The sequence below is a fragment of the Tribolium castaneum genome, chromosome 1 (assembly GCF_031307605.1).
Source record: "Tribolium castaneum strain GA2 chromosome 1, icTriCast1.1, whole genome shotgun sequence".
NCBI lineage: Eukaryota > Metazoa > Arthropoda > Insecta > Coleoptera > Tenebrionidae > Tribolium > Tribolium castaneum.
The window spans coordinates 28,551,532-28,575,934 of record NC_087394.1 but is presented as its reverse complement, the minus strand read 5'-3'; the positions used below and the strand labels follow the sequence as shown (position 1 = coordinate 28,575,934).

At 33.7% G+C, this 24,403-nt stretch overlaps 1 protein-coding gene and 8 non-coding genes across 11 annotated transcripts in view; all 9 read left to right on the top strand.

Annotated features, from left to right (window-relative positions):
• Positions 1-24,403, top strand: part of Sh (Shaker) — a 123,331-nt gene that overhangs the window by 1,958 nt on the left and 96,970 nt on the right. The window lies entirely within an intron of this gene.
• Positions 15,947-16,018, top strand: TRNAP-UGG (transfer RNA proline (anticodon UGG)). The gene has a single exon. It is a non-coding gene; the product is annotated as a tRNA-Pro (tRNA).
• Positions 19,669-19,740, top strand: TRNAP-UGG (transfer RNA proline (anticodon UGG)). Its single transcript has one exon. It is a non-coding gene; the product is annotated as a tRNA-Pro (tRNA).
• On the top strand, positions 20,754-20,825 carry TRNAP-UGG (transfer RNA proline (anticodon UGG)). The gene has a single exon. It is a non-coding gene; the product is annotated as a tRNA-Pro (tRNA).
• TRNAP-UGG (transfer RNA proline (anticodon UGG)) lies at positions 21,408-21,479 on the top strand. The gene has a single exon. It is a non-coding gene; the product is annotated as a tRNA-Pro (tRNA).
• On the top strand, positions 22,042-22,113 carry TRNAP-UGG (transfer RNA proline (anticodon UGG)). Its single transcript has one exon. It is a non-coding gene; the product is annotated as a tRNA-Pro (tRNA).
• TRNAP-UGG (transfer RNA proline (anticodon UGG)) lies at positions 22,744-22,815 on the top strand. Its single transcript has one exon. It is a non-coding gene; the product is annotated as a tRNA-Pro (tRNA).
• On the top strand, positions 23,378-23,449 carry TRNAP-UGG (transfer RNA proline (anticodon UGG)). Its single transcript has one exon. It is a non-coding gene; the product is annotated as a tRNA-Pro (tRNA).
• TRNAP-UGG (transfer RNA proline (anticodon UGG)) lies at positions 24,080-24,151 on the top strand. The gene has a single exon. It is a non-coding gene; the product is annotated as a tRNA-Pro (tRNA).

Below are 24,403 nucleotides of genomic sequence, written 5' to 3'. Positions count from 1 at the left end.
ACATTTGCCTTTGGTTCACATTAAATTAAAAATTAAATTTCAGTTTATTTTAATTATTTTGAAACGTATATTATTTTGTCTGTACACTCATTTAATCCTGCATGAAGCGTCAGCTGCTGATAAAACAGTTTTAATGATTTTTTTTCGCAGAATAGAAATTTAAAAAATCAAACTAATTTGTGGGCATCCAGTAACCAAAACTTGTGTCTTAAAACCCGTCCTGCATTTAAATATCTCGTTATCCTTAATTGAATTCAGTTTTCATCGCTGGCCTATTGCCTTTGTTCCCCAATTTTAGCGAAATAACGAAAATTTCTTTATTTTTCGGGATTAGCGCAGAGATCGCAGCACGAAGCTAAAAGTCATTAAATTTTAACCTTGTAGCCTCGGGTTTTGCGAAAAGTAAACGAATGTAGGGTAGAAGAAATTCCCACTGTTTAAATAATTTAGTAGCCTGCACGAGGTCCTAGAAAAGTGTAAATCCTTTGTTATCAAGATTTTTATTTGGGAATTTCTAATGATACACTTGGCGTGCTTTCGATATTATGCTAGCGCTTTGAACTGTTATTTGTCAGTCTTCAATGTAGCTGTCAGTCGTATTCGTGATAACGAAAACCGAGGCTGCGTGCGCTAGCGTTTAATTTACCTGAAAAGAAACTTTAATTATTTCGTTGCTGGAATCAGTCTTTATGAATAAATCATTGAACCTTTTTGATCTTTAGTTGAGATAACAATCCATAATAAAACGTTTGTTTAGAGGTTAAAGAAAAATATAAATGGAGAGGTTTCGCTCGAAACTCCTCCGAGGTTTACCTTAAATTTGCCTCCAATTTTCGGAATGTGATCAGGGTTTTTCCGTTCTCAGCAAAAATAAAAGCGCAGTTTAAATTGTTTCTCTTTTATCTAGATTGTGATTTTAGTATTGATTTGTTGAATAAATTTGGCACAGTGATATATTAAATTTAATTTTAGGACTGTCAGATCTAAATCAAAACGGCCAAAGTTATGCTAAATTTACTGCTGGGTGGGTAATAGAAAAATTTCCATGGATAAAAATAACACATAAATAATGAAATTCATTAATTATTCACGTGGCTAACAAGGAAATGAAAATATGTTTACGTAATTGAAATCGATCGAAAAATTCATATTTTTGATTTGTTTTCTTTCCACAGACATGAAAAAGTTGACTTTGTTCCGGGTCCATAAATTCCCAAAATCAGCTTTTCGAATTTGCTCACATTGACGAATGCTTTTTGTATTATTAAAAAGGTCCAGCGAGAGCTTTCGCTCCAAACACGATCAAGATAAAAAGCTTCACTGACTTTATCCCTCCTAATCCCGACGACCTTTCTAGCGAAAACTCGTGTCAAGAGGACACTGTTCATTATTTTCTCTAAGACAATTATGTCAAATGTATTCAAAACTTTGTTTTGCTCGCCTTATGGTAATAGTTTAACTCAAGCGCATTCTTCGTCGTTAGAGGAATTTTGCGAACTATTTACAGTACCTCCGTTAAATTCAAGCAAATGCTTTACTAATTTAATGCTGGATTTTAGCATGAAAACGATAAATTTTCTGCAGGGACTTTAATGATTACTTTAAATGACTGCTGCCCTTAGAGAGTTAACCCAATTAAAGTGCACGTTCAAAGCTCCACTCGTAATTTGCGACGAATTTTTAACGCCGGAAAAATTAACAAATTCAAATTCTCTCACAGCAAATTAGTTTAGAAACCGATTATTAGTTTTTGACGCATGAAATGTGGTTTACCTCAGTTTTAATGCAATACAGTGTTCTTCTATTTTATAGACCATTTGCAGCTGTACTTCTGTCTGATAAATTGCATTTCCTGCAGTGTCAACAAGCATTTATTTTATTTCCGCACTTTATGTTTTTCTTATTACAATTTCAGTTGGTTTAAAACACTGAAACATCGGAAAACAATAAACAGCTACATTTCATAAATTGCTAAATTTAAGGAATTGTTTAAACGAGTATGGATAACCGTCAAATATTTTTTTACATTTCTGAAGTGATTTTAGTTATTTGGGTGTTCTGAGAACTGCCAAATACAATCACTTGTGATTTTATATAAAATTGTTCTGCACTTTGCTTACCGTCTGAAATTTGGAAACTGTTCAAAAAGTGTCAAATGTAATGTATTTTATCGTTATTAATATAAGTAGTAAAACGTAGAATCTGCGTACTATTATTATACCTATATGAAAGCTGAAATTTTGTCTTATTCCTACCTTGTTTTGCTCGGATTTTTTTTTAAGATTTCATAAATATTATAATGTTAAAACGTCGTTACTATTTCCGTATTTTGAGGCTAAATGAAAATTCATCTAAACTTTCAACGCACTTCACTGGATAAAACCGAAATGTGGCTTTTTCGTTGTTTACTATAACGAGGCAGACTTGATGCTCCTTTTCAACCTTTTCATGCTTACAAACTAATGGATTCTCACAGAGCTACTCTAAATTTGAACAAAAATCTTCTCACATTTTTTAATTGTGACCCAGTTTTGCGAAAACTGCAAAATCGTTTTCTCTATTTATGTATTTTCCTAAATTCATTTCATAAAGTTTTGATTATTTCCTTGGGTGATTTATTTTATTTAGTTCGGAGTCGCAAAATTCGGTCACACTAAATTGTTTCATCTAAACTTTTCTCATTTCGCCAAATTAATCAAGGGAAGGAAAAATGGTCAAAATTAATAACAGCCAACTGATTATTATTTATCTTCGTTGAGTGGATTTCTTGTTGTTTTTAGCGCAATTTGTTAAATCTTACAAACAAGATGTCATTATGACAAAACTTGTAGTGGCTTCTTGGGGGAAAATAGCTGAAGATGACGCTTTTATGAAGCCGTTTATTTTTCGGAAAGTGTTGCTGAATTGTCGAGGATTGTAAAGTGGCGAGATGAGAAAGTTACGAGCTTATTAAAGTTAATATTATCTCAACAGATATTAAACCGAAGTTTAAATATTTCTCATCCGGAACCGCCGATTACTAATTGCTTCTTGGTTGATTAGTTTTGAACTTTGTTGAATTAAATTTTTTCGCCAACGAGTGATTTAAGATGTTGACGAATTAATGAAAATCTTCTCCAAACTTTGGCTGAATTTTTACGTTGACTTGGAAAAAATGTCACACTACAATCCAATGAACAGTAATTTGTTTTCACGTTCCTAGCCCGTGTGTGCTATTGATTTAAGTGTATTGTAATGTTTTTCTGGCCACTAATGACAGACTGAAACAGGCTAAACGCTTTCACTACAAGCAATTTTATGTAATACGTACAATTTCACTTTCTGATATTTTGAATAAATCAATAATTTTGTTGTTGTTGGGTAGTTTCTCTAGTTTAAATGAAACTAAATGCCAAGAAGTTAAGCTCTTAAGTGTAAACTGAGGTGAAGTTTCAGTCCGGAACATTGGAACAGTTGGAAACATGTGATTTTGAATCCATTGTCTTAAGGTTTCCGGGCTGAACTTACAAGATTGTCGTGACCACAAGTGTGGATAGATTAGTTTCATTATGAATATTTAAAGTTCAGTATTGACAGTTTTAAATTTAGTGTATCAGCTGATTATGCATTCTTACCACCCGTTAAAGTATTTTACGACCTATTACAAAAGTTTCGGAGCGGAATGTGGCAACTGAGAATATAATCGCAAGGAACGAATGCATCCCATAGGAACAGATTCCTATTGCATGTGCTATTTTTATTTTCTTCGGACTGTTCGGAGAATGTACACAAATTTTATTTCCACATTTGGAATGCAAGTACACCGTTAAAGTTTTAAAGAAGTAGCAAAATAAACTAGGTATTAATTCGTAATTCCGTTTTGGGGACTTTTTCAATCGAAATTCGTTTAGTTTTTATTTTTTACTCACCAGTGAAACTTTGCAAACCCGAGATGATCTATATTCATGCAAAATCGCGACTGTCATGCATGTGTGAATTCTGATAACGTGTGTGCTCGTGTAATACTGTTTTGCTCTGTTATTTTTTAACTCAAGTGGAGCTTTCAAGCTTTCGAATCATTTCTTTTGTCTCAGTTATATTTTTCTGAAACGAATTTTCTTGTAAAAATCCAAGCATCGAATGAAATTACTGAAATAAGCGGAACGAAACTGAATGCTTTAGGAGAGTTTCAGCTGAACGTATTATCTGTTTCTATTTAAATTTTAAATTTGATTGTAAAAATCCATTGATCAAACTTTTTGAGTGTGATGCTGGAAACGGGTTGAAACTGCCCCAAATGCGGTTTGGACAAACAAACGAGAGCTTAAATATTGCAAAGAATCTCTAATCAGCAAGAAGCGAACGGTTTTTGGGCTGACGTGCGGCGGAAATGGTGAACCAAAATCCGGAAACAATTTGTAAATTCCACATAATGAACTTTGACTAACTCTCTGGGAATATAATTCTAACACTCGGGTTTTGAGTCAATTATTAGCCAGTTTTGAGTCGGTACAAATTTGCCAACAGCGAATATAAATTTGAAATGTGAAACGGAAATTGACTCTGTGAAATATATTCCCGAGACAAACCTTATTATAAGCAAAATTTCATCTTCTTAATTCCCGAGCCAGTAAACAAAGTTTTAAGATCCGTGCGAACGTTACGTTTGCTATTTCTGGATTAAAATTTAACAATGAATCGTTTGCACGACATTAAATTATAGTTATGTACTAAACCGGCTTTTATGGGTTTTAAGCTGCAATAATCTTTTTAATGGCGCATTTTTCCATTATGGTTGATCGTATTTTTCTACTTGTGTAAACGGTTAGGGAAAAAGCACTGAAAATTGCTAAACCAAATCGATTTTGAAATTAGGGGGTCAATAAATAAAAATTTCGCTTAAAAATGAGATTAATACTTGCAGGTGATTTATGCGGTTAATATACGAGTACGTATGACTTTCTTCTTCTTACAAGCGATGAACGCCCTTTTCTCGCTTTAACGCATTAGTGGCTAGGCCAGAAAGCACATTATTAAAACGTGAATCACGAAAATCTTCGGAAGTGTATTGATCTGACTTTAAAGTTATTACCGATCGGCTCCTTAAATACGTCTAAATATTGATTCGCTTGGCGTCTTTGGAGTCGCAAGCCTTATTTTCGTAATAATTTCTTGGATCCTTTTTACAACAAAGATGCGATTACAAATAAACTCCTTTAAGCCCCATCATCCTTTCTAAAGCTCGCTCGAGGATTGCTTACACAAAATAATCGCATTCAAAGTCCGCTGATAGGCGTTCAGCGACATTAACCACCGTACGAACTGTCACGCAATCACGTGTGCCAAAATAAAAGCTTTCGATGGTGTTTATTTATTTATTATTAAAGCGCTCAGTTCTGTGCATGCAATAAAGCAAACGACCAGTTTCCTGTCGATAAATTGTGCCCCTTGAAAACCCCGACAATTTTCAAACTTTTCAGTTGCTTGTAAACACCATTCATTCGCCCTGAAATGAATCATCAACTTTCCAAGTTGACAAAATCGAATATGGAAAGTATTTTCCCGATTCGTGCACACCCAGGAAATAAAGGAATTTTTTACGATCGGTATAACGACGAAGGCTAGTGTACAGGAGGTTAAATACCTCAGGGCTGTTGAAATTTGCAGCCCAGGATCTGAGCTTGGTTTGATCTCGTCAAAGCAGGAACAAAGCGGCACACCTGTTTCAAACGTAGAAACACCAAATTTTCTTTATGTTCGTTGAGTCGTGAAAATAATTGGCACTTAATTTGTTTTATTGGTGTTTGTGGTGGAGACTGAAATTTAATTTTGGTGTTTATTACATCTGGCTATTTTCGCCCAAAATATTTAGAATTGCAGCTAGTAGAAGTGAATTGATAAATTAGCAATTACTATTCCATTCAATTGAATTAATTCGAGAGTCAACAGGACGTGATTGTGCATTTGTTGGAGTGTCTAATGAGTGGGAATTCGAAGACGATGTGCCAAATGAGAAGAAGGGAAACGACTTGATGGAGTATTTCAAAGAGGAATTATTTTATCTACGTTACATGCTTCGTTTGCTCGCTCTTGTCTTGTTAACATTGATTAATTGTTAAGTGCAGCTTTAATTAATTGTAATTTGTTGTTTCATATCCTTGCTAAGTGTCAAAACGGACCAGAGATTAACGACTCTTTAAAACAGATAAAGAATCGGAGTTCTATTTCTGTAATAAAATTCATCAAATATGCATGTTCCATTACCCGTTATATAAACATCACGACGTTAATAGAAACTTGTGATTAGTTGATTAATCTTTAATTAGTAATCGATATAGATACACGAGCTGTAGCTACCCGCTCTGTTGGTGTAATGTAATTTTTTGTTATTTGAAATTTAATTAATCACATTTTAATTAACTTCAAAACTCTTTTAGTGAACAACAATGAGCTCATTCCAAATCGAGGACGACAAACTGTAGTAATTAATTTCAGTCGTTTATCACCATTTTCAGCTGCTGAATAATCTACAAATGCTATTCCAGTAGAAATCACTGTCGTTTTATAAAACTGTGAACAACTGATCCTCGGAGTGTTGTTGTCTGTCTCGTTTTTAATATTGTTCAAAGCTTGAGGGGAATGGAAAACAACTTTGGCATGGTGTGCTGAAATTGCGGTTTTACTTTTACCTCAAATATTTATTGTCGGTAGAAAAATGTAACAACAGTCAAAGTTTGTTAACCATTTTTTAACTAATTGAAAGAGTCGTTTCAATTTCTCTCAAAAACGATATTGAATTCGAAAGCAATCATCTAAATAGAAAAAGGGGAACAGAATGTAAAGTTTTCACAAGTTTTCCACAAGTTTGTCATTTATAAACCGCACAAGTTCTGGACAATTTATAAATGGATCAGATTGGTTATCTGTTTATAAAATGACAGGGGCGTGCTAATAGAATTTATTTAGTTGGAGCCGCCCTTCCGGAAATAGCGTTCACTTTTAAGAAAATTGAACAGAATCGAGAGTCCTCCCAGTTTCGCCCAAAGTGTGTAATATTAACGTCTTTTACGGCCATTTAGGGTTTATTGGGGAAAGCAAGGTGTACATAAAATCTCACTCCGAGGTTGCGTCCTTTATTAGTCCCAGTTTATAAATTTTATGAATCATTCGGATTTATTTTGATATTTTGATCACGTCTGTGCGTAATATGGTCGGAAGCAATGCCAGTAGTGGCGTAAATATAACTACCACTTCTATAATTACGTTTCCTGGTTTACTATTATGACAAGAGCGTTAACCGTGGGAATGGTCTAAATTTAGACCATGCCACGGCTTCTTTAATTCGACGAAGAGATTTGCGAAAGCTTGTAATGGACGAGAACCAGGGTACTAACCAGACAATGTTATTTTTCTCCAGGAGACGATATTTGAACAAAGTTGTATCTGTATCGAGCCGTTGAGGATACTTAAAGCGATAATCTCGAAACTGCATTAAATTCCAGTTTAAAATCAAATATTTGACCACATTAACCTGTCAAAGCTGGAATTTATGCCGGGGAAAAGTGGCTTCGAGAGTGCTTCATTTTAACGAAAAATTATCTTTGCTCATATTGGCTTTAAAGGACCATTGAAAAAGTTCGTTTGGCTTTCGCGAATTTAAGAATTGTTTAGAACGTTCGTAGTTAGTAAAAGCAGTTTCTTGGGGTTGTTTAGAAATTATGAAGGTGTGAGGAGTTGATCGATCTTCGAGAAATGCATTAAGTCTTTGACGATTACACATTATCGAAGGATAACACGGGTCTTATCAGGTTGAAGAGAAAATCAGTTAAAGCATGTTTCCACGTACGTAAGTTTGAGACAAAAATTTATAGACATTTTTAGATTAAAAGTATGTAATTAGTTGGATGTAAATATTTTTACATTGGTAATATCTAGCTTTAAAGTGGTGCAAAAAACAATTAGTGTTGCTAAAGTCAAAATGAATTATGTGTTTGTGTTGCTCTTAATTCTCTTGTATAAAACGGTCGTTAGAGTGGAAATTTTCAATTATTTAGTAATTAAAAGTGTCACAAAATGGCAAACTAACCGTGATTGAATATTCAGTTTTCATTGTTTTAGAATTACGAAAGTAGGGATCAGTTAAAATTTAATTAAAAGTTAATAGTTTTTTTATTTGTGGAATCTACCAATTACTATACACGTCGTTGTCTCAAATTTTCGCTCAAATTTTCAGTCGATTAAAAAAGACCCTCCAGCTAATTTTCACTAAATGTAAAATTCATTAAGCTTCCCAAAATAAATGTTCAGCAAAACTCAATAACTGGACGCAAGGAAAGTTTCTTTTCATCAAACTTTTTTCATCTCCGCCAATTTTTTGTCACACAAATCGCAAAAACCCAAATTAAAGTTAAATACTCAATCCGAAACCTATCAAAAGAAACTCCGGGGAGTTTGGTCGATTCCTTAATATCTGGAACAGCCAAAATGCCTAAACTAACATCTGCCTAATTGATCTATCCCAGCTGAGAGTATAATTCATGTGTAATGTGTACGAATTGCTGTTATTTCGCGTTCCCCGGAGCCTTTCCTTCCTGCGCCCGGAGCGCATTCTAATTCCGCACGACTAGCACTTCAAATATTCAACAACCGTCTTTAGAACATACGCACTTTGCAGAAAAAGGCCGCTCTCGGGCTCCGTTCCGAATTTCATGTTTAAATTAGTGTGTTTGGCTGAACCAAAACGCAAATTGGGCATTCAGTAATCGCAAAATACACTTGTTTGGCGTTATGTAATTTATACTGTAATGCATTTCCTTTCATGTTTCGACGTTATGTAATTATTTTATGGTAGTCTTCAAATGAAGCTATTTGTAGCACCCGGCCACCAATCAATTCAGTCATTTCAAAATATGAAGTATATTTATTTCAGGTATACCAGAAATACAAATTTTCGTTGATATTTTTATATTCCATCTGTGTGGCCCACATTTTAGCCGTAATTAATTGATGCAAGGAAACGCAAAAAACGTAATGGACGTCATCGCCGGCCTCCCTCTCGATTCATGTTGAAATGGGCCTCGCTCGAAATTGTAAATTCTCTTACAGAGCCAATTACACGACCTACCCTTTTTTCTGCCTCTAATAACTTCCTTGCAGATTATGCTCATTTTTACATTTCTCCGGAAAAGGCAGAAAATTATCTCTCCGGATGTTTGACCCTCAATTCTTGCGGCCTTGACGGGTCGAGTTGAACTGTTCCCGCAGGGAAGTCTATTTTAAAACTTCAGTAGTTTGTGAGTTTGCAAAAAATCGGAAACTTGGGAGATAAACAGAGAGATGTTGCGTTATTGTTTCGTAAATGATTTATTATTTCAAGCAAGACTTTTTTCCAAGTCAAGCAATATTTTTATCTGCCAAGGCAAAGCTCGGACCCTTTCGGGGAACTTGTTTCCTAATTTGATTAATGCGGGGGATAGTTACTTGGGTACGTTAATTAATTTCAAGTAGGTACATGTAGGTATACATCAACCGACACTATCCATAATTTCCGGTAGAACCAGATGCTGCAGAAATTAAACACAACTATGGGTGCTTTATGGCTTTATTTCGAAGCCTTTTAGGCTACAGTTTTTTGGCTTTAATCCTTGTCTACTTTGCTGCGGGATTTTTTAATGACGTAAGAAGGCATAATGTGGGTCTAAGCTGTAAATCTCCTTTTACTGCGGCCAAAAGTGGAGGCAGTCCTAAATAATTTCTGCAATCAATAAGTCGTCCCGGATTTTCTTACTAAAAGTGTTCTGTTTTTTAGATTATACACACTATGTTTTGTACTAAAACATGCGGTTTTTTAACAATGACACTGCTAGTTATAGTTTCATTAAATATTTGCTTTGTTATTATTATTATTTTATAGTGTTTTTTAAAATGTGTTTTTGCTTGTTTTTTATATTTTACATTTTTGTGAAGAGTCAGTTCATTATTGTACACATTTACACGTCGCTGTACCATTTTTGTATCAATTGGAGCAGATTTTGTGTTCTTATTTTTATCCACTACGCTACAAACCTATGCAAAATCTGTTAATCAAATTAGACCGAAACCGGAATAACGTCAAAATCATCATGAAACTGCCTATAAATTCTGATTTGAAGCAGAAAATCGAATTACGTATCCATCATATTTTGTTTACAAACAAACGCAAAATTTTTGTTTCACCCAGTGAGTTGCTCTTTTAGGCATATTTTTGCGTCATAACGTTGTTATAAACATCTGTTTTTTTTTTAAGAGGGCCCTTTAAAACTCTGACAATTTGGCCCAAGTTAAACTCAATTGAAACATCTTTAGTTCGCTCATCAAAATTCCCATAGCGTTTCGCTTTATTTGTCCAAACACTTTCGTTCGAAGTCTCCCGCATACGGCAACTCGCCGATTCCTAATTGCTGAAAACTTCAATTACACTCTCGTTAAGTACCCCTTGATTTATTTCGCCCCAGGATTGGGTCGGGCAATATGTTAGAAAATAACCCGGAGCGCTTGCTGAAAAGAGATGAAAGCTAATTAAGCTTACCTTTTATGTTGTGCCGCATTGCACAAACAGTAGAAGCGGCACGATAATGCAGGGTATTCCAGCGAGAGACGTCGCGACGCCCGCTGCGCTGATATTAAATGCTTCACTGTGATAACTAACTAGCCTGCGGCCACGGACTCACTTTCGAGGGGACGCTTAACAACACTTTGTTTTACTCGGTTTCGACTAAAATGTATTCATGCTTGTAACTATTTTCAGGTGCATGGGGGGCCCTACGTAATGGGCCTTTCTGTTGGTAAATTAATTAGAGACAGATTTGGGTCATTTTACGAGATTCTGAAAACATTTACTGGTTAAATTTAAATTAAAGCTTTTAGGAGCTTTGCCACTTTTGTGCTAAATTTACTTCAAATGACGTTATTAAATCCATTTTTCAATAATTTATATGGCGATGGCCCCGATAGCTTGGTGCCATTTCCGCCCAATTAATCTCGAGTTATATTTAAAAAAAACTAATTTTTAATATTGAGTTACGAAATTTTCCGCCCACCTGTTTTTTTTTTCACCGATCTAATGGAAAAATGTGTCACTCTGGACAAATCTAGCTTGCCTATTCTTCTTACTTTTGGGACTTACTTTCAAACAATTCGTTTAAATTAAGTTCCTGATTTTATCTAATTTAGGATATCTTACATTTTTCAAAATCGAATTTCAAGGGTCTGTGTCACAAATGTCAAGCATCAATTTTAGATGGCCACGATTTGAATAATTTTGCGGATAGGAGGTGAATACAATCGACAAAATTCAATTTACATTTATATGGTCTGAATTGTCAGGTTAATGAATATTTGGAGAATTAGAAAATGCGTAAATATTGATAATAAAATAGCAAATAGAAGATTTTTAATTTAAATTAAACTTTTCCGAGCATAGACAAATATCAAGACAGTACAATGTGTTTTTAAAACATTCTCATCTAGTTAACTTTGAAATTGGTTTTCATTTAAAAAAAATGTGCTACTCTGCGCATTTTCAGATTTTATATGAGAACTTGACAGACGACTAAATGAAAATCATTTGAAAACACATTGTATATTATTATACGAGTTTTACTTGTAAAAACCTCTTAGGTTTTATTGTAGCACGAATGGTTTTGGAGCACGACGAGGGAGTGCTCCAATAGAATGAATGTCAAAATTAAGTCTTATAAAATGAGTTTAATTTACTATTTTTTTCTACTTTTTATTTATTTTTATTTTTATTTTTTTAAACTTATCAAAATCTGTTCAAACTATGTCCTCTTAATTTTATTAATTATTCGAGCTTTATCAATAAACGACTTGACGCTGTTGATAGGACACACACTAGATTACAGTGATGACTGATGACATCCAGCCTAGCACTGCCAATACAACCCTTAAAAATTTACTAAAAAAGTTCTCTTTGTGACTACTTTTGGTTTCACAACGAACATTTTGTGAAATCAAAGTACAAAAATTTTATAAAAGTTCTAATGATCGTGTGTTCCGCTAGAAACTTGTTATTCTGAACAAAATAGAACGGGGAAATTGAAAGCATCACTAGTGCTTTATTATTTTTGTTTTTTAGTTCATTTTCTGAACGAATGGACGCGCAAAGGATACTAGCTAGCGGCAAGAAAATTAGAGAATAAGACACGTGAACCTTTTTATTGCGCCTGGCCTTAATTCCACCTTTTCTGAGACCTCTCTCTCCCCAAATAATTACAAAGCCGTTTTAGCTCCATAATTAACGGTTATATTAAAAGAATTTCGCGTTTTTGCTAGAGCATTAAGAGGCTTGCCTCGTTTGTTCAAACCCCTAAATCGTTCATATTGTTGATTTTTTCTCCGCTTTCTTTAATTATCTCTCGCGCGTTTTACCGTTCCAGATAATTAGACGTTTTTAAATTTTTCTTTTGTATAATTTTCAGCCGCTCTTTCGTAATTATTCACGAAAAAGTAAGTCGCACACGTCTCACAAAACGTCTTCAGAATTCCAAAAACATATTTCATGTTGGCAGATGTCCGAGAGCGGCTGAAATCCTTATACGTCTCCTTTGGTCATTAATTTCAGCAGCGTTATCTCGTCGACATAATTTATTCAATTGTGCGCCCAAATAGGGGCAGATAGCATCGATTCTTACCACTCTACAGGTGAAAAGTCGCGAACAACATCTTCAAAAAGGACCCTTGAACCGTTCGAATAAAATATTTTCGTTACTGCGAGCTCAGAATTTAATTTACATAGAGTAACAAATTCCCGTCTCGCAGTGAAACCCTGTGAAGCGCCGCAATAAATCCCGAAAAGCTGCGCCACATCTCCAGCTGTCAAAATATCGTATTATTTGGCTTGAGATCATTGAATAATTTAATGCGTGAAATGTCTGAAAGCTTGCGAAAAATTCCAGGGTCTCACCGGATGAATCGTAATTAGACGTGGGGATGAAGAATAGCGGTAACGAGGAATGATGAAATCTGATTCGACTCATTCATTTTCATTTGTTGAATCGAATCATTGGTTTTGTTTGCTGGGGAAAACATCAAAGGCAAAAATGAATTGAATTATAGTCATCGAGGCTTGTATGAAAGCCAGATTATTGTAACTGCGGATTGTCACTAAAAACTTGAGCACGAATGGTGACCCTTCTTAAATGTCACTGAGATAAAGATAAAGATGATTAACGGAGATTTTCGAAAGGACCGGTTGAGGTGGACGACATTAAAGCCTATTATGCGCTATCTCACCCTCAGGTTTTTTACTTATGAAAGGCAGTATTTTAATTTTATAAACTCGCAGCACAGAATGGACTAACATCTTTTCTACTTCAGCTTTTGTTCACCTGAATTATTAAGATTCCTCTCAGCACTCCACCATCAGTCGTCCGTTTTTTTTTGTTTCCACAACTAAACTCAAATTACGCGATCTGTTTTTGTCAACAAGCCCAACTTTGAAGCCAGTTTCTTGCTTTGTATGAAACCCGGCCTCCAAGTTTATAATATAATTGTAAATTAGGCTTGTTGGAAGGTTGCGTCGCAAGCAGCAAGAGTTTCCCCGAGTTGATTGATCTAATTTATTTGCTTATTGCAAGTTTATTAGGGTGTATGGCATCCACTTGTTTGTTGGGAGTGTCAAGGGGTTGTCTAAGGATTCACAAATTTTCAATTTTTTTCTTGGCTTATCCTTTTATTGTATTTTTATTTTTGTGTCAATGTTAGAATACGATTCGCTGTTTTGAACAATGTGCTTGTCGAAAATTAATGAAAAGCACACAAATATTATTTATTTTGATTTCGTTTAAATTATGTTAAAGCAAATATTTTCGTTCCATTTCTGGAACGTGTTTGCCTGGATAAAATAATTCATTATCAGTTTGCCAATCAAGTATTTGTTTTATTTTTTCAAGTTAAAATTAAGCTACAGTGTTGTCGAAAGCACTTACCCATATTATACAGTTCAAAGCTGTGTACTGCTGAAACAAAATATTTCTGAAATGAGACGGATTTTTGTACTGAAACGGAATGCTTTTGAACCCAGATGAGTTAATTGCTTTGTTGCTAAAACCTCAATAAAAAAAAGAAACAAATTTGGTTTAAAACCTGGTTTTACGTCTAGCCCGGCGCATCCACCAAATTTACAAGTCGGCTAGAATTATTTACGAAATGATTTTGCAAATAGCCGGTACCTAGAGTTGCATGGATTTGCATAAAATAAACTCTTTATTTTTCTTTAGAGGCCGATATCTGCGAAAGGCACTGTTTTGTCGTTTAACCTTTTAATAATTATGATTAATTTTAATGCGTTGTTAAAACCGGGGCTCCATTGTTTGAGTGGCGAAAGCAGAAAGATCTTTTTGCGAGGAATTATTTTACTGGTCTATTGAAGAGCGATTTGCGTGCTTAACTGTGTAATTAAAGAGTTTTCTAATTTAAGTCGAATTTCATCGGGTAATTTATGTACAAAAGAATTTACAGATGGGGCGTAAACGAGAACTTTAACTTCCTGAAACCGACTGAAAAATATCTAAGGCGCAACAAAATCGCCAAATATTTATATTTTCTTTTATCGGCTTTAGCCACGAACCCCGGAAAATAGAATAGCAAGGAACACAATAAATCTGGAAAATAAATATCCAGTTAATTACTTCCTCGCCGGCAAGGTTTCAAATAGAACACACGCTTTGTGGCTCAAGCGATGTAGTTAACCGTCTTTTCAGTTATTCAGGTTTTGCCGAAACCCATTATTCATGAGTGAGCGCAGCGAAAACAAATCTAGATTTTTGCGACATTTTAGAAATGCACAATTTATTTAAAATTTTTAAAAGCAATTCTAGTTTTTCATTAACTCTGCTAAGCACGTGCAATTTAGTTGAATTCAGCAGAGATGTATTTTTACACCTCGTTAAGTATTTATAAGTCGCTTGAGTGCCCAAGAGGACGTCTGAAAAATTATTGTTTTCATTGTTTGAAGTAGGTCCAATAAGCAATTTGTATTCTATTGGAACTTTGCACCATTGCGCGTTTGCACATAACAAACGCTTCTTTATATTTATGACAAAATGTCCAAACTTTTAACTGCCGCTGAAACGCGTCATTCCGAGTTGTTGAGAAACTTCCCGAAATCCGAGTAAACACATCCACTAAAATATGACGCAACAATTCATTTTACTGCTATCATTTTAATTTTTGCAACTTTAATTACATTTCAAATTCAGGATGGCGAAGACGGTATTATTTATTTACATAAAATCGAATAAAACTGTGAAATATTCCGCGGACTTCTTCCGAAGCCAATTTGAAAGTCAGATGCCAAAAAGCAGGAAATGTATTGCTGCTGCGGCATGAAGAAGATTCTCGCTGGGGTTTAAGGAATTTAGTGAACTGAAAAAACATTAACATGTTTATAAAATATTGGAGTGTCATGAAAGGAGGCAGAATCTTGATTTATGAAACATAATTATTACAGCCAAGTAAAAATTAACATCGCTGTGGTTAACTACCCATAAATTACTTGATTGGATTGGAATTTTGTCAGTTTCAACATTTGCGTGCACAGTTGTGAAAATCGTTCTGAATTTATTACTGTTTTTACAACTACACAAATATATGAGTATTTCGACAAAGGCATGAAACAATTATTCGTAAAGCAAATTTATCCACTGTACCTATCTGTGTTACCGTAATTAAAGGATTTTAAGTTGCAATCAGATCTAAAGCAATTTACAACACATCAATCATGGAACTAGTTAGAAAGTCTTAATTTTAAACAGCTTAATTAAAAGAGTAATAAGACTCGCATGGTTCATGCGATAAGGCGATTGGAGCTCAGTGCTAATAATGATTATAATGCGATAAACGGTTTAATTACCCTATTTTTAGCGTTTTCAAGCCGTTTATGATTTTTGATAAAATTGTTATCAACGGCTCAATGGTCTAGGGGTATGATTCTCGCTTTGGGTGCGAGAGGTCCCGGGTTCAAATCCCGGTTGAGCCCTTCATTTTTGATAAAAATATCAAAAATCAATTTGGAATATTTATCATGGAATCAATTTTTTCTGAAATTAATTGTATATGCTTCTTGGTTCAGGAAATATCACACTTTTCATATGAAGTATGCAAAACGGTGTGCATGAATATTCCAGGAATTTCTAAATACAAATTAGCCTCCAGGCAGATGAAACCTATAAGGTAATTAGTCCCATTTGATTTGGTCTAGTTTATTGGTTTGAATGTCGTCGCTAATTGGCATTCCTGGAAATGCGGCTATGTGATAGTTTTATTGTTGATTTTGATAATACGCTTAATAAAATAAAATAAACCACAATAGTTGGAGCTATTTGTTGTAAAAAGGGATCAAATCGTTTATAGTAGCCCAGTGACAATTTTTATAATAACTGTCATCTTTCTGATCTCTGTGGTTTCTTTGCTTTTACTACAAAAAGATTTAGCTGCTCGACACTTGTTGCATAATAAATGCAGATAACGTGTGCAGAGTTCTTATCTGAAGTTTTGCAATAACACTGAAGATTCGGAAGATAAATTGCATTATGATGCATTGCACCGATAGAATATCGAACATTTATGAAACATTTCGTTGCACTTTTCATCCCTTATTTACGACAAAAGGAAATAAACGTGCGGGATTTATTATCCATAAAAACACGAGGAGAATAAAATGCTCCCACTTTATTTTATAAAGACAGACACTAGGATGACTTAAATTTAAGTTTTTTTACTAGATTTAGAACGATTTTACCAAAAGTAGAGTTTTCTTGTTTTATGATTTTAATATCGCCGCGGTTGCAAACATACAGTTATGCTAAAACCCCACACAAAGAATTCATTCTCCTTTCACTGAGTACAAAAATGGTGATTACAGTAACGGATGTTACCTCTGCTATTGTTGTGGATTTTAACACTGAAATTTAAATAGAAAGAAACACAATACAACCTATTAGTTCTCGAAGTTAATTTTTATTTCTAACCCCTTTATTATCGATTAGATTGTTGTTTGTATTATGTTTAGGCTTTGTTACCCACTTCTCAGTGGTAGACGGGGCACCGTTTAGGTGAGAAGCTTGTATCAGATAAAGAAATTTAATATACTCAAGAGAACAATTGAAGAAATCGTGCCTTTGTGCATTATTTAGTTTACTCGTAATTTAGTCCAAAATGTAGTTACACGACAATTCACTAAAAAATTCATCGATAAAATGCATTAATCATACACTAATCAGGCTTTTTTAGTTTCGGTGGTCCCCTTAACAAGCACGAAATTAATGATTCTAGACTATTTGGGTCAATGAAGGTCACACAGTGACTGCTAAATTCGGCCAAAGTCGAAAAGACTTTAACAAAACCGTTCGGCAAACCACTGATGCTTAATTTAATTCCCAGCAGACCACCTCTGAACTGTGGCCGATGTAATTTACGACTAGCGTTGTAATGAGCTGTTAAGATCTGTAAAATATATCCTGTCTTACGAATTAATTTAATGCTGGCCAAGAAATTATATTTTAATTAGGAGTGAGATATTTTTGTGGAATGGTCCAGTAGTGTTATTCAAATCAGTTTTTACGTTTATAATCCAGGATTAACGAGTAAATTTGCATTAAACGTGTAACCATTTAAAGAACGTGCCGACACTGGGTGTAAATGGCCCGACAAACCAACGAGCGAAAGTCATCCAAAGACATAAGCGATTTAATTAATTTAACGCGTACATAAATAGCGGAAATTCGTACGTAATCTGCGCTCTTAACGATATAATTAAACCCTCTGAATAATTACAAGCCACCGCTGGTTAATATTTCTATTATTGGAGTGCAAAGTCGGGATTGATTTTTTGTCACGGATCGCGTGTTGACTGGATATATTGAAACCCAACACGACAAACATAAACACGGCAAAGATGGCAACAAGGCAGCCGAAGAGTGATAATCCGAATCGGTTTTTAAAGTCCCGTGACACCGCAAAGAGATTAATTAGAACCGAAGAACTGCTCAGCTGAGATACGAGATTACTGGCAATAATGGTATCGTAAGAGATTTTCTATGAAATAAATCTCACAATGGGATGTGAGTAATGCCCTTTCGCCGACTTCCATTCAATGCCGCAACGATCATAAGCGAAAAATATCGCTTCAATGAATACCCACGCCAGGATTGAATAGGCCAGTGGAGATTTTTCTGCTCGGCTTCAACTCACTTCTCTCTTATACAGCACCTTGTGCTCAAAGACTGTTTGCGTTCTCATCTTTGTGCTATTTTGAATTTATAATTGCGTGTCGTATTGACAAGTATACGGCTTCCGGTTTGGCTAAGACTCGTCCGAAAACTCGAAATCTACTTTAACAAATTGAAGGCTTTGTCGTAATGATGCAAATAAAATATGGAGGATGTAATATACAAGCGTCTGCTCCTGCACATACACAAAGGATCTAAAATAGCTGCAGCAGTAAAAATGGAGACATCTACAAATATTTAATAAACCTTTAGAGCCAAACGAGGGGAATGTGACTTTTGTAACCAATACTCACCTTGGTTTGAATCATTGTTGAGGTGCTTGATTCAGTTTACAAGTTTTATAGCGCGATTACGGCGAAACTCAAAAGTTGGAAGCTGATTTACTGTTTTGAATTTGACAAGAAGTGAATCGTAAAGAATTCGATGAACGAAAAATATGAAGTTTCGTCTTTTCCACACGTTATCTTACGTAACACGTAAGATTAAAAACCATTCGGTGCATTCCGGAATTGCTGATATTAAACATAAAAACATAAAAAACAAACGGTCCACATTTAGGGCTGTTATTTTTTCATTATTGTCGTTTTTTGAAAATTGTGGGAGTTTTCTAGTTTTTTCCTAGAATTTTTGGTCTTTGAGAAAATCGGTTTTTATTGTGGAAAACTGGATTTCTAAGAGTTGAATTTAAGTTCTTTAAAAATTTGCTAAATAGTAATCGATTAACTTAAGGTTCAAAAACTTCTGCTATTTGGTTTTCGGGAAGAATTTTCAATTGTATTTTAGTTTAGCCAAGTGCATTTCAAAAAGTGTCAATTGTAGGTACTTTAAATTAGTTAATTGTGTTTGGGCAAGTATCAAAAGTAATTCAAAAAATTGTTAAAAATGGCAGATTTGTTGATTTTTGAAGTGGAAGCTGCAAATCCAAAAAAAAATTTGAGCGGAAACGTGAGGTTATATTATAAGGAAGAATAGATCAATGTTTGCGAAAATAATAATAAGATAATTTATACAAAAATTTGAAATAAACTGGAAGGTGTCGATATTTTTTTCAAAAATTTTCTGAAAACTTTACTTTTTTTTTAGTCCTTAAAAATGTATGTTTTTGATTGTTTCTGAAAAATAAAATATTGACGTTTTGGTGCTGCCGAGCTAGCAATGAAATTATTGCAATAAGGAGAGAAAAACTGTTTATCTGATCAAACGTATTTTGTAAATTTTTGTTTTTTTTTTGATTTTGAAAATTGTGTCAGTATTTTTTTAAATATAAAGTTTCAGCTTATACCGCTTCTGTTGGTTTCAAGTATGTATATCCACTTAGCTTTACAACTTATATGACACTATTTTGATAAAACGGATTAAGGGAATTTGTTGCAAAAACAACAATCAAATTATTTACAACGGCTCAATGGTCTAGGGGTATGATTCTCGCTTTGGGTGCGAGAGGTCCCGGGTTCAAATCCCGGTTGAGCCCTTATTTTTGTATTTTAGAAATTATTTCTAAAGAAGAACTATAGCTGCAGTATAAGATATTCTTGAGAATCTTATAATGGAACAGTATTTTACAATGCAAATAAATAATTAAATAATGCAATCTGAGAACAATACTTTTGTCAAAGTGATTATGAGATAGTTATTTTTAAATAAATTGATTTTTGAAGTGGAAGGTGCAAATCCAAAAAACAAAAACCCAAAATATTTCGTAAACAGCTAAAATTGGTATAGGGAAAGTTTATGATAACTACCTTAAAATAACTCTAGTCCAAAAACCCATTGAAAAATATAGCTTTCCATTTAAAATAAAAAGTTGATAGCGACTTCCGGTGTAACCGAAAAAATATTTTCATTGAGCAGAACCTAAGAGATTATGGTTGTATACAAATTTTTAGATGATTATCTTTATTAGATTTACTTATGGTTATTAGAATACTTCTGATGTGGAGTTTATACGGAACATTTTGTATACAGCTGACTAATTTGAAATGCATTTGATACCTACTTTGGAAAAGGTGTGAACCTGAACATGATGGGAGCGATTAAAGCTTTTGAGATTTTGGCGTTTTTGAGCTATTTTTTCTGGTACTCAGGAATTACCCGGAGCGCTCCAGAGTCGCCGATTCCTGTGTAAAATCCAAGGCATCCGACCACTTAAACCGCCTTGATCTAAGACCGATAGCTTTCGAGTTATGAACAGAATTAAACGCATTTAATTGGTATTAAAGTTTACAGTTTCCGTATATTAGCAACACGTGTCCTAAGTAACGTTTAGGGATTCTTGTGCATTGATTAAATCCTTGTGACTGCGTTTATTTACCTCCTGTGTTTGCCAACTACGAAATTCTATTGTACTTACGAGTGTTGTATGCTCAAGAGGAACAAATACCTGATATGGAAATCGGGCATTTCGTGAAAGTGTGTAATTTACAAATGAATATTCATGCCATTTGAGTGTGTTATTAAGAAATTAGAATAAAAAATATGTATGGCGGCTCAATGGTCTAGGGGTATGATTCTCGCTTTGGGTGCGAGAGGTCCCGGGTTCAAATCCCGGTTGAGCCCTTGTTTTGAATGAACTGTTTTGAGGGGTGGTTAATTAAATGAAAACAATAAATGATAATTAGGCGGTTTGAATAAGGCGAGAAGACTTTAGTTTTGGTGAAAGTACTTTTATAATTATGCAGATGGTCAGAAATCTATTTTCTTGGGTGTGGTATGCAAATGATGTGCATGGATATTCCAAGAATTTGTAAATACAAATTATGCTCGAATAGATGGAATCTATTAGGTAATTAGTGCGATTTGCGTTGGCTTAATTTATTGGTTTGAATGCCGCCATAAATTTACCTTTCTGTTGATCGGGCAATAAATGTAATAGTTTTATTGCTGATAACACGTTTTTATCACAACCGTCTAAACAGTTTACTCAGCAGATGGGTGGATAATAAACAATTATAATAATATTAATTATAATAATGAGTAACATGTAATTTTAATTTCTACGCCTAAAAAAACTTGTAATTAATTGTCGGATAACAAGACGCAAAATTGGATATTTTAAAAGAAAAGTTACTGGTAGATTATTACTTTATTTTTGATAAGACAATAATTTGTTGTTAACACTGCAATAAAAATGTTTATAGCGGCTCAATGGTCTAGGGGTATGATTCTCGCTTTGGGTGCGAGAGGTCCCGGGTTCAAATCCCGGTTGAGCCCTTGTTTTTGGATACAAATTTCAAATTTTTGTCTGTTAGTAAATCGTACAAGAATTTTTTAGTTGCTAGCGATATCGAGTTTGTTTCAGTTAAACCAAATCTGTTTATTTTAGTTTAACTAAGTATTTAATTTTTAACTACTTTATTTCTTATAGATTCAGATTAAAAGATTATCCCAAAATTATTTAATACAAATTTAGCAAAGATCTAGAAATTGTTTTTTTGTGAATAATTCGACTAGTTAAAGCTCAAAATTTACTCGGTTCTAAAATGCGAACTTGGAGCCAATTTATATGATGTGGGAGAATTCACTTAAACTAACTTCTGCTACAAAAACATGTTGTGTTGCATATATAAAATAATTAGCAGATACATACAGATTTATTATTTGTCTTTGCGTCTGGATGCTGTTTCATTACATATTTTTCGTCATCTGAATCTTATTCATATAAGATCTTAAACCATTCGATGTTGTACCTTTAAGTACTTTATGATACATACTACTTTTGATAAAGCGGATTAAGTGAATTTGTTGCAAAAACAACAATAAAATTAATTACAACGGCTCAATGGTCTAGGGGTATGATTCTCGCTTTGGGTGCGAGAGGTCCCGGGTTCAAATCCCGGTTGAGCCCTCATTTTGAGAAAATTAACACTTTTTTGCATCTTAAGAAATGATTTTTAAGGAAAAATATTACTACCTAAAGGTTCACAGCTAAAGTAAAAGTCTAAATTTTTTTAGAGATTTTTTTTTATTTTAAAGGAGAATTTTTTTCACATTATGTAATTTGTAAAAAGTGCTTACATATGCTATTGGAGGGGAAACATGAGGTCATATTATAAGGAGGAATATTAATGCATCAATTTTTGCGAAAATAATAATAAGATAATTGATACAGGAATTTGGAATAAACTGGAGGGCGTCGATATTTTTTTTTAAAATTGTGTGAAAGCTTTACTTTACTTTGTGCACTTACTCCTTAAAAATATGTTTTCTTATTGTTTCTGAAATAAAATATTGAAGTTTTGGTGTTGCTGAGCTAGCAATTAAATTATTGCAAGAAGGAGAGAGAAACTGTAACCTGACCGAACCTATTAACAAAATTTTGTAAATTTTTGGTTTTCTTGATTTTGAAAATTGCTTCAGTATTTTTTGTTGCAAGTATCTGTGTATATCCACTTAGCTTCGCAACTTTTTTGACACTATTTTAATAAAACAGATTAAGTGAATTTGTTGCAAAAACAGCAATAAAATTATTTACAACGGCTCAATGGTCTAGGGGTATGATTCTCGCTTTGGGTGCGAGAGGTCCCGGGTTCAAATCCCGGTTGAGCCCTTGTTTTTGGATACAAATTTCAAATTTTTGTCTGTTAGTAAATCGTACAAGGATTTTTTAGTTGCTAGCGATATCGAGTTTGTTTCAGTTAAACCAAATCTGTTTATTTTAGTTTAACTAAGTATTTAATTTTTAACTACTTTATTTCTTATAGATTCAGATTAAAAGATTATCCCAAAATTATTTAATACAAATTTAGCAAAGATCTAGAAATTGTTTTTTTGTGAATAATTCGACTAGTTAAAGCTCAAAATTTACTCGGTTCTAAAATGCGAACTTGGAGCCAATTTATATGATGTGGGAGAATTCACTTAAACTAACTTCTGCTACAAAAACATGTTGTGTTGCATATATAAAATAATTAGCAGATACATACAGATTTATTATTTGTCTTTGCGTCTGGATGCTGTTTCATTACATATTTTTCGTCATCTGAATCTTATTCATATAAGATCTTAAACCATTCGATGTTGTACCTTTAAGTACTTTATGATACATACTACTTTTGATAAAGCGGATTAAGTGAATTTGTTGCAAAAACAACAATAAAATTAATTACAACGGCTCAATGGTCTAGGGGTATGATTCTCGCTTTGGGTGCGAGAGGTCCCGGGTTCAAATCCCGGTTGAGCCCTCATTTTGAGAAAATTAACACTTTTTTGCATCTTAAGAAATGATTTTTAAGGAAAAATATTACTACCTAAAGGTTCACAGCTAAAGTAAAAGTTTAAATTTTTTTAGAGATTTTTTTTTATTTTAAAGGAGAATTTTTTTCACATTATGTAATTTGTAAAAAGTGCTTACATATGCTATTGGAGGGGAAACATGAGGTCATATTATAAGGAGGAATATTAATGCATCAATTTTTGCGAAAATAATAATAAGATAATTGATACAGGAATTTGGAATAAACTGGAGGGCGTCGATATTTTTTTTTAAAATTGTGTGAAAGCTTTACTTTACTTTGTGCACTTACTCCTTAAAAATATGTTTTCTTATTGTTTCTGAAATAAAATATTGAAGTTTTGGTGTTGCTGAGCTAGCAATTAAATTATTGCAAGAAGGAGAGAGAAACTGTAACCTGACCGAACCTATTAACAAAATTTTGTAAATTTTTGGTTTTCTTGATTTTGAAAATTGCTTCAGTATTTTTTGTTGCAAGTATCTGTGTATATCCACTTAGCTTCGCAACTTTTATGACACTATTTTAATAAAACAGATTAAGTGAATTTGTTGCAAAAACAGCAATAAAATTATTTACAACGGCTCAATGGTCTAGGGGTATGATTCTCGCTTTGGGTGCGAGAGGTCCCGGGTTCAAATCCCGGTTGAGCCCTTATTTTTGTATTTTAGAAATTATTTCTAAAGAAGAACTTTAGCTACAGTAAAAGATTTTTTTGAGAATTTTTTAATGGAACAGTATTTTTCAATGCAAATAAATAATTAAATAATGAAATCTGAGAACAATACTTTTGTCAAAGTGATTATGAGATAATTATTTTTAAATAAATTGAAAATTTTTGTAAGATTCTTTTTTAAATTCTCTTATAAGTGATACCATTGATTCAGGTATTTTAAAAAAGTTTGT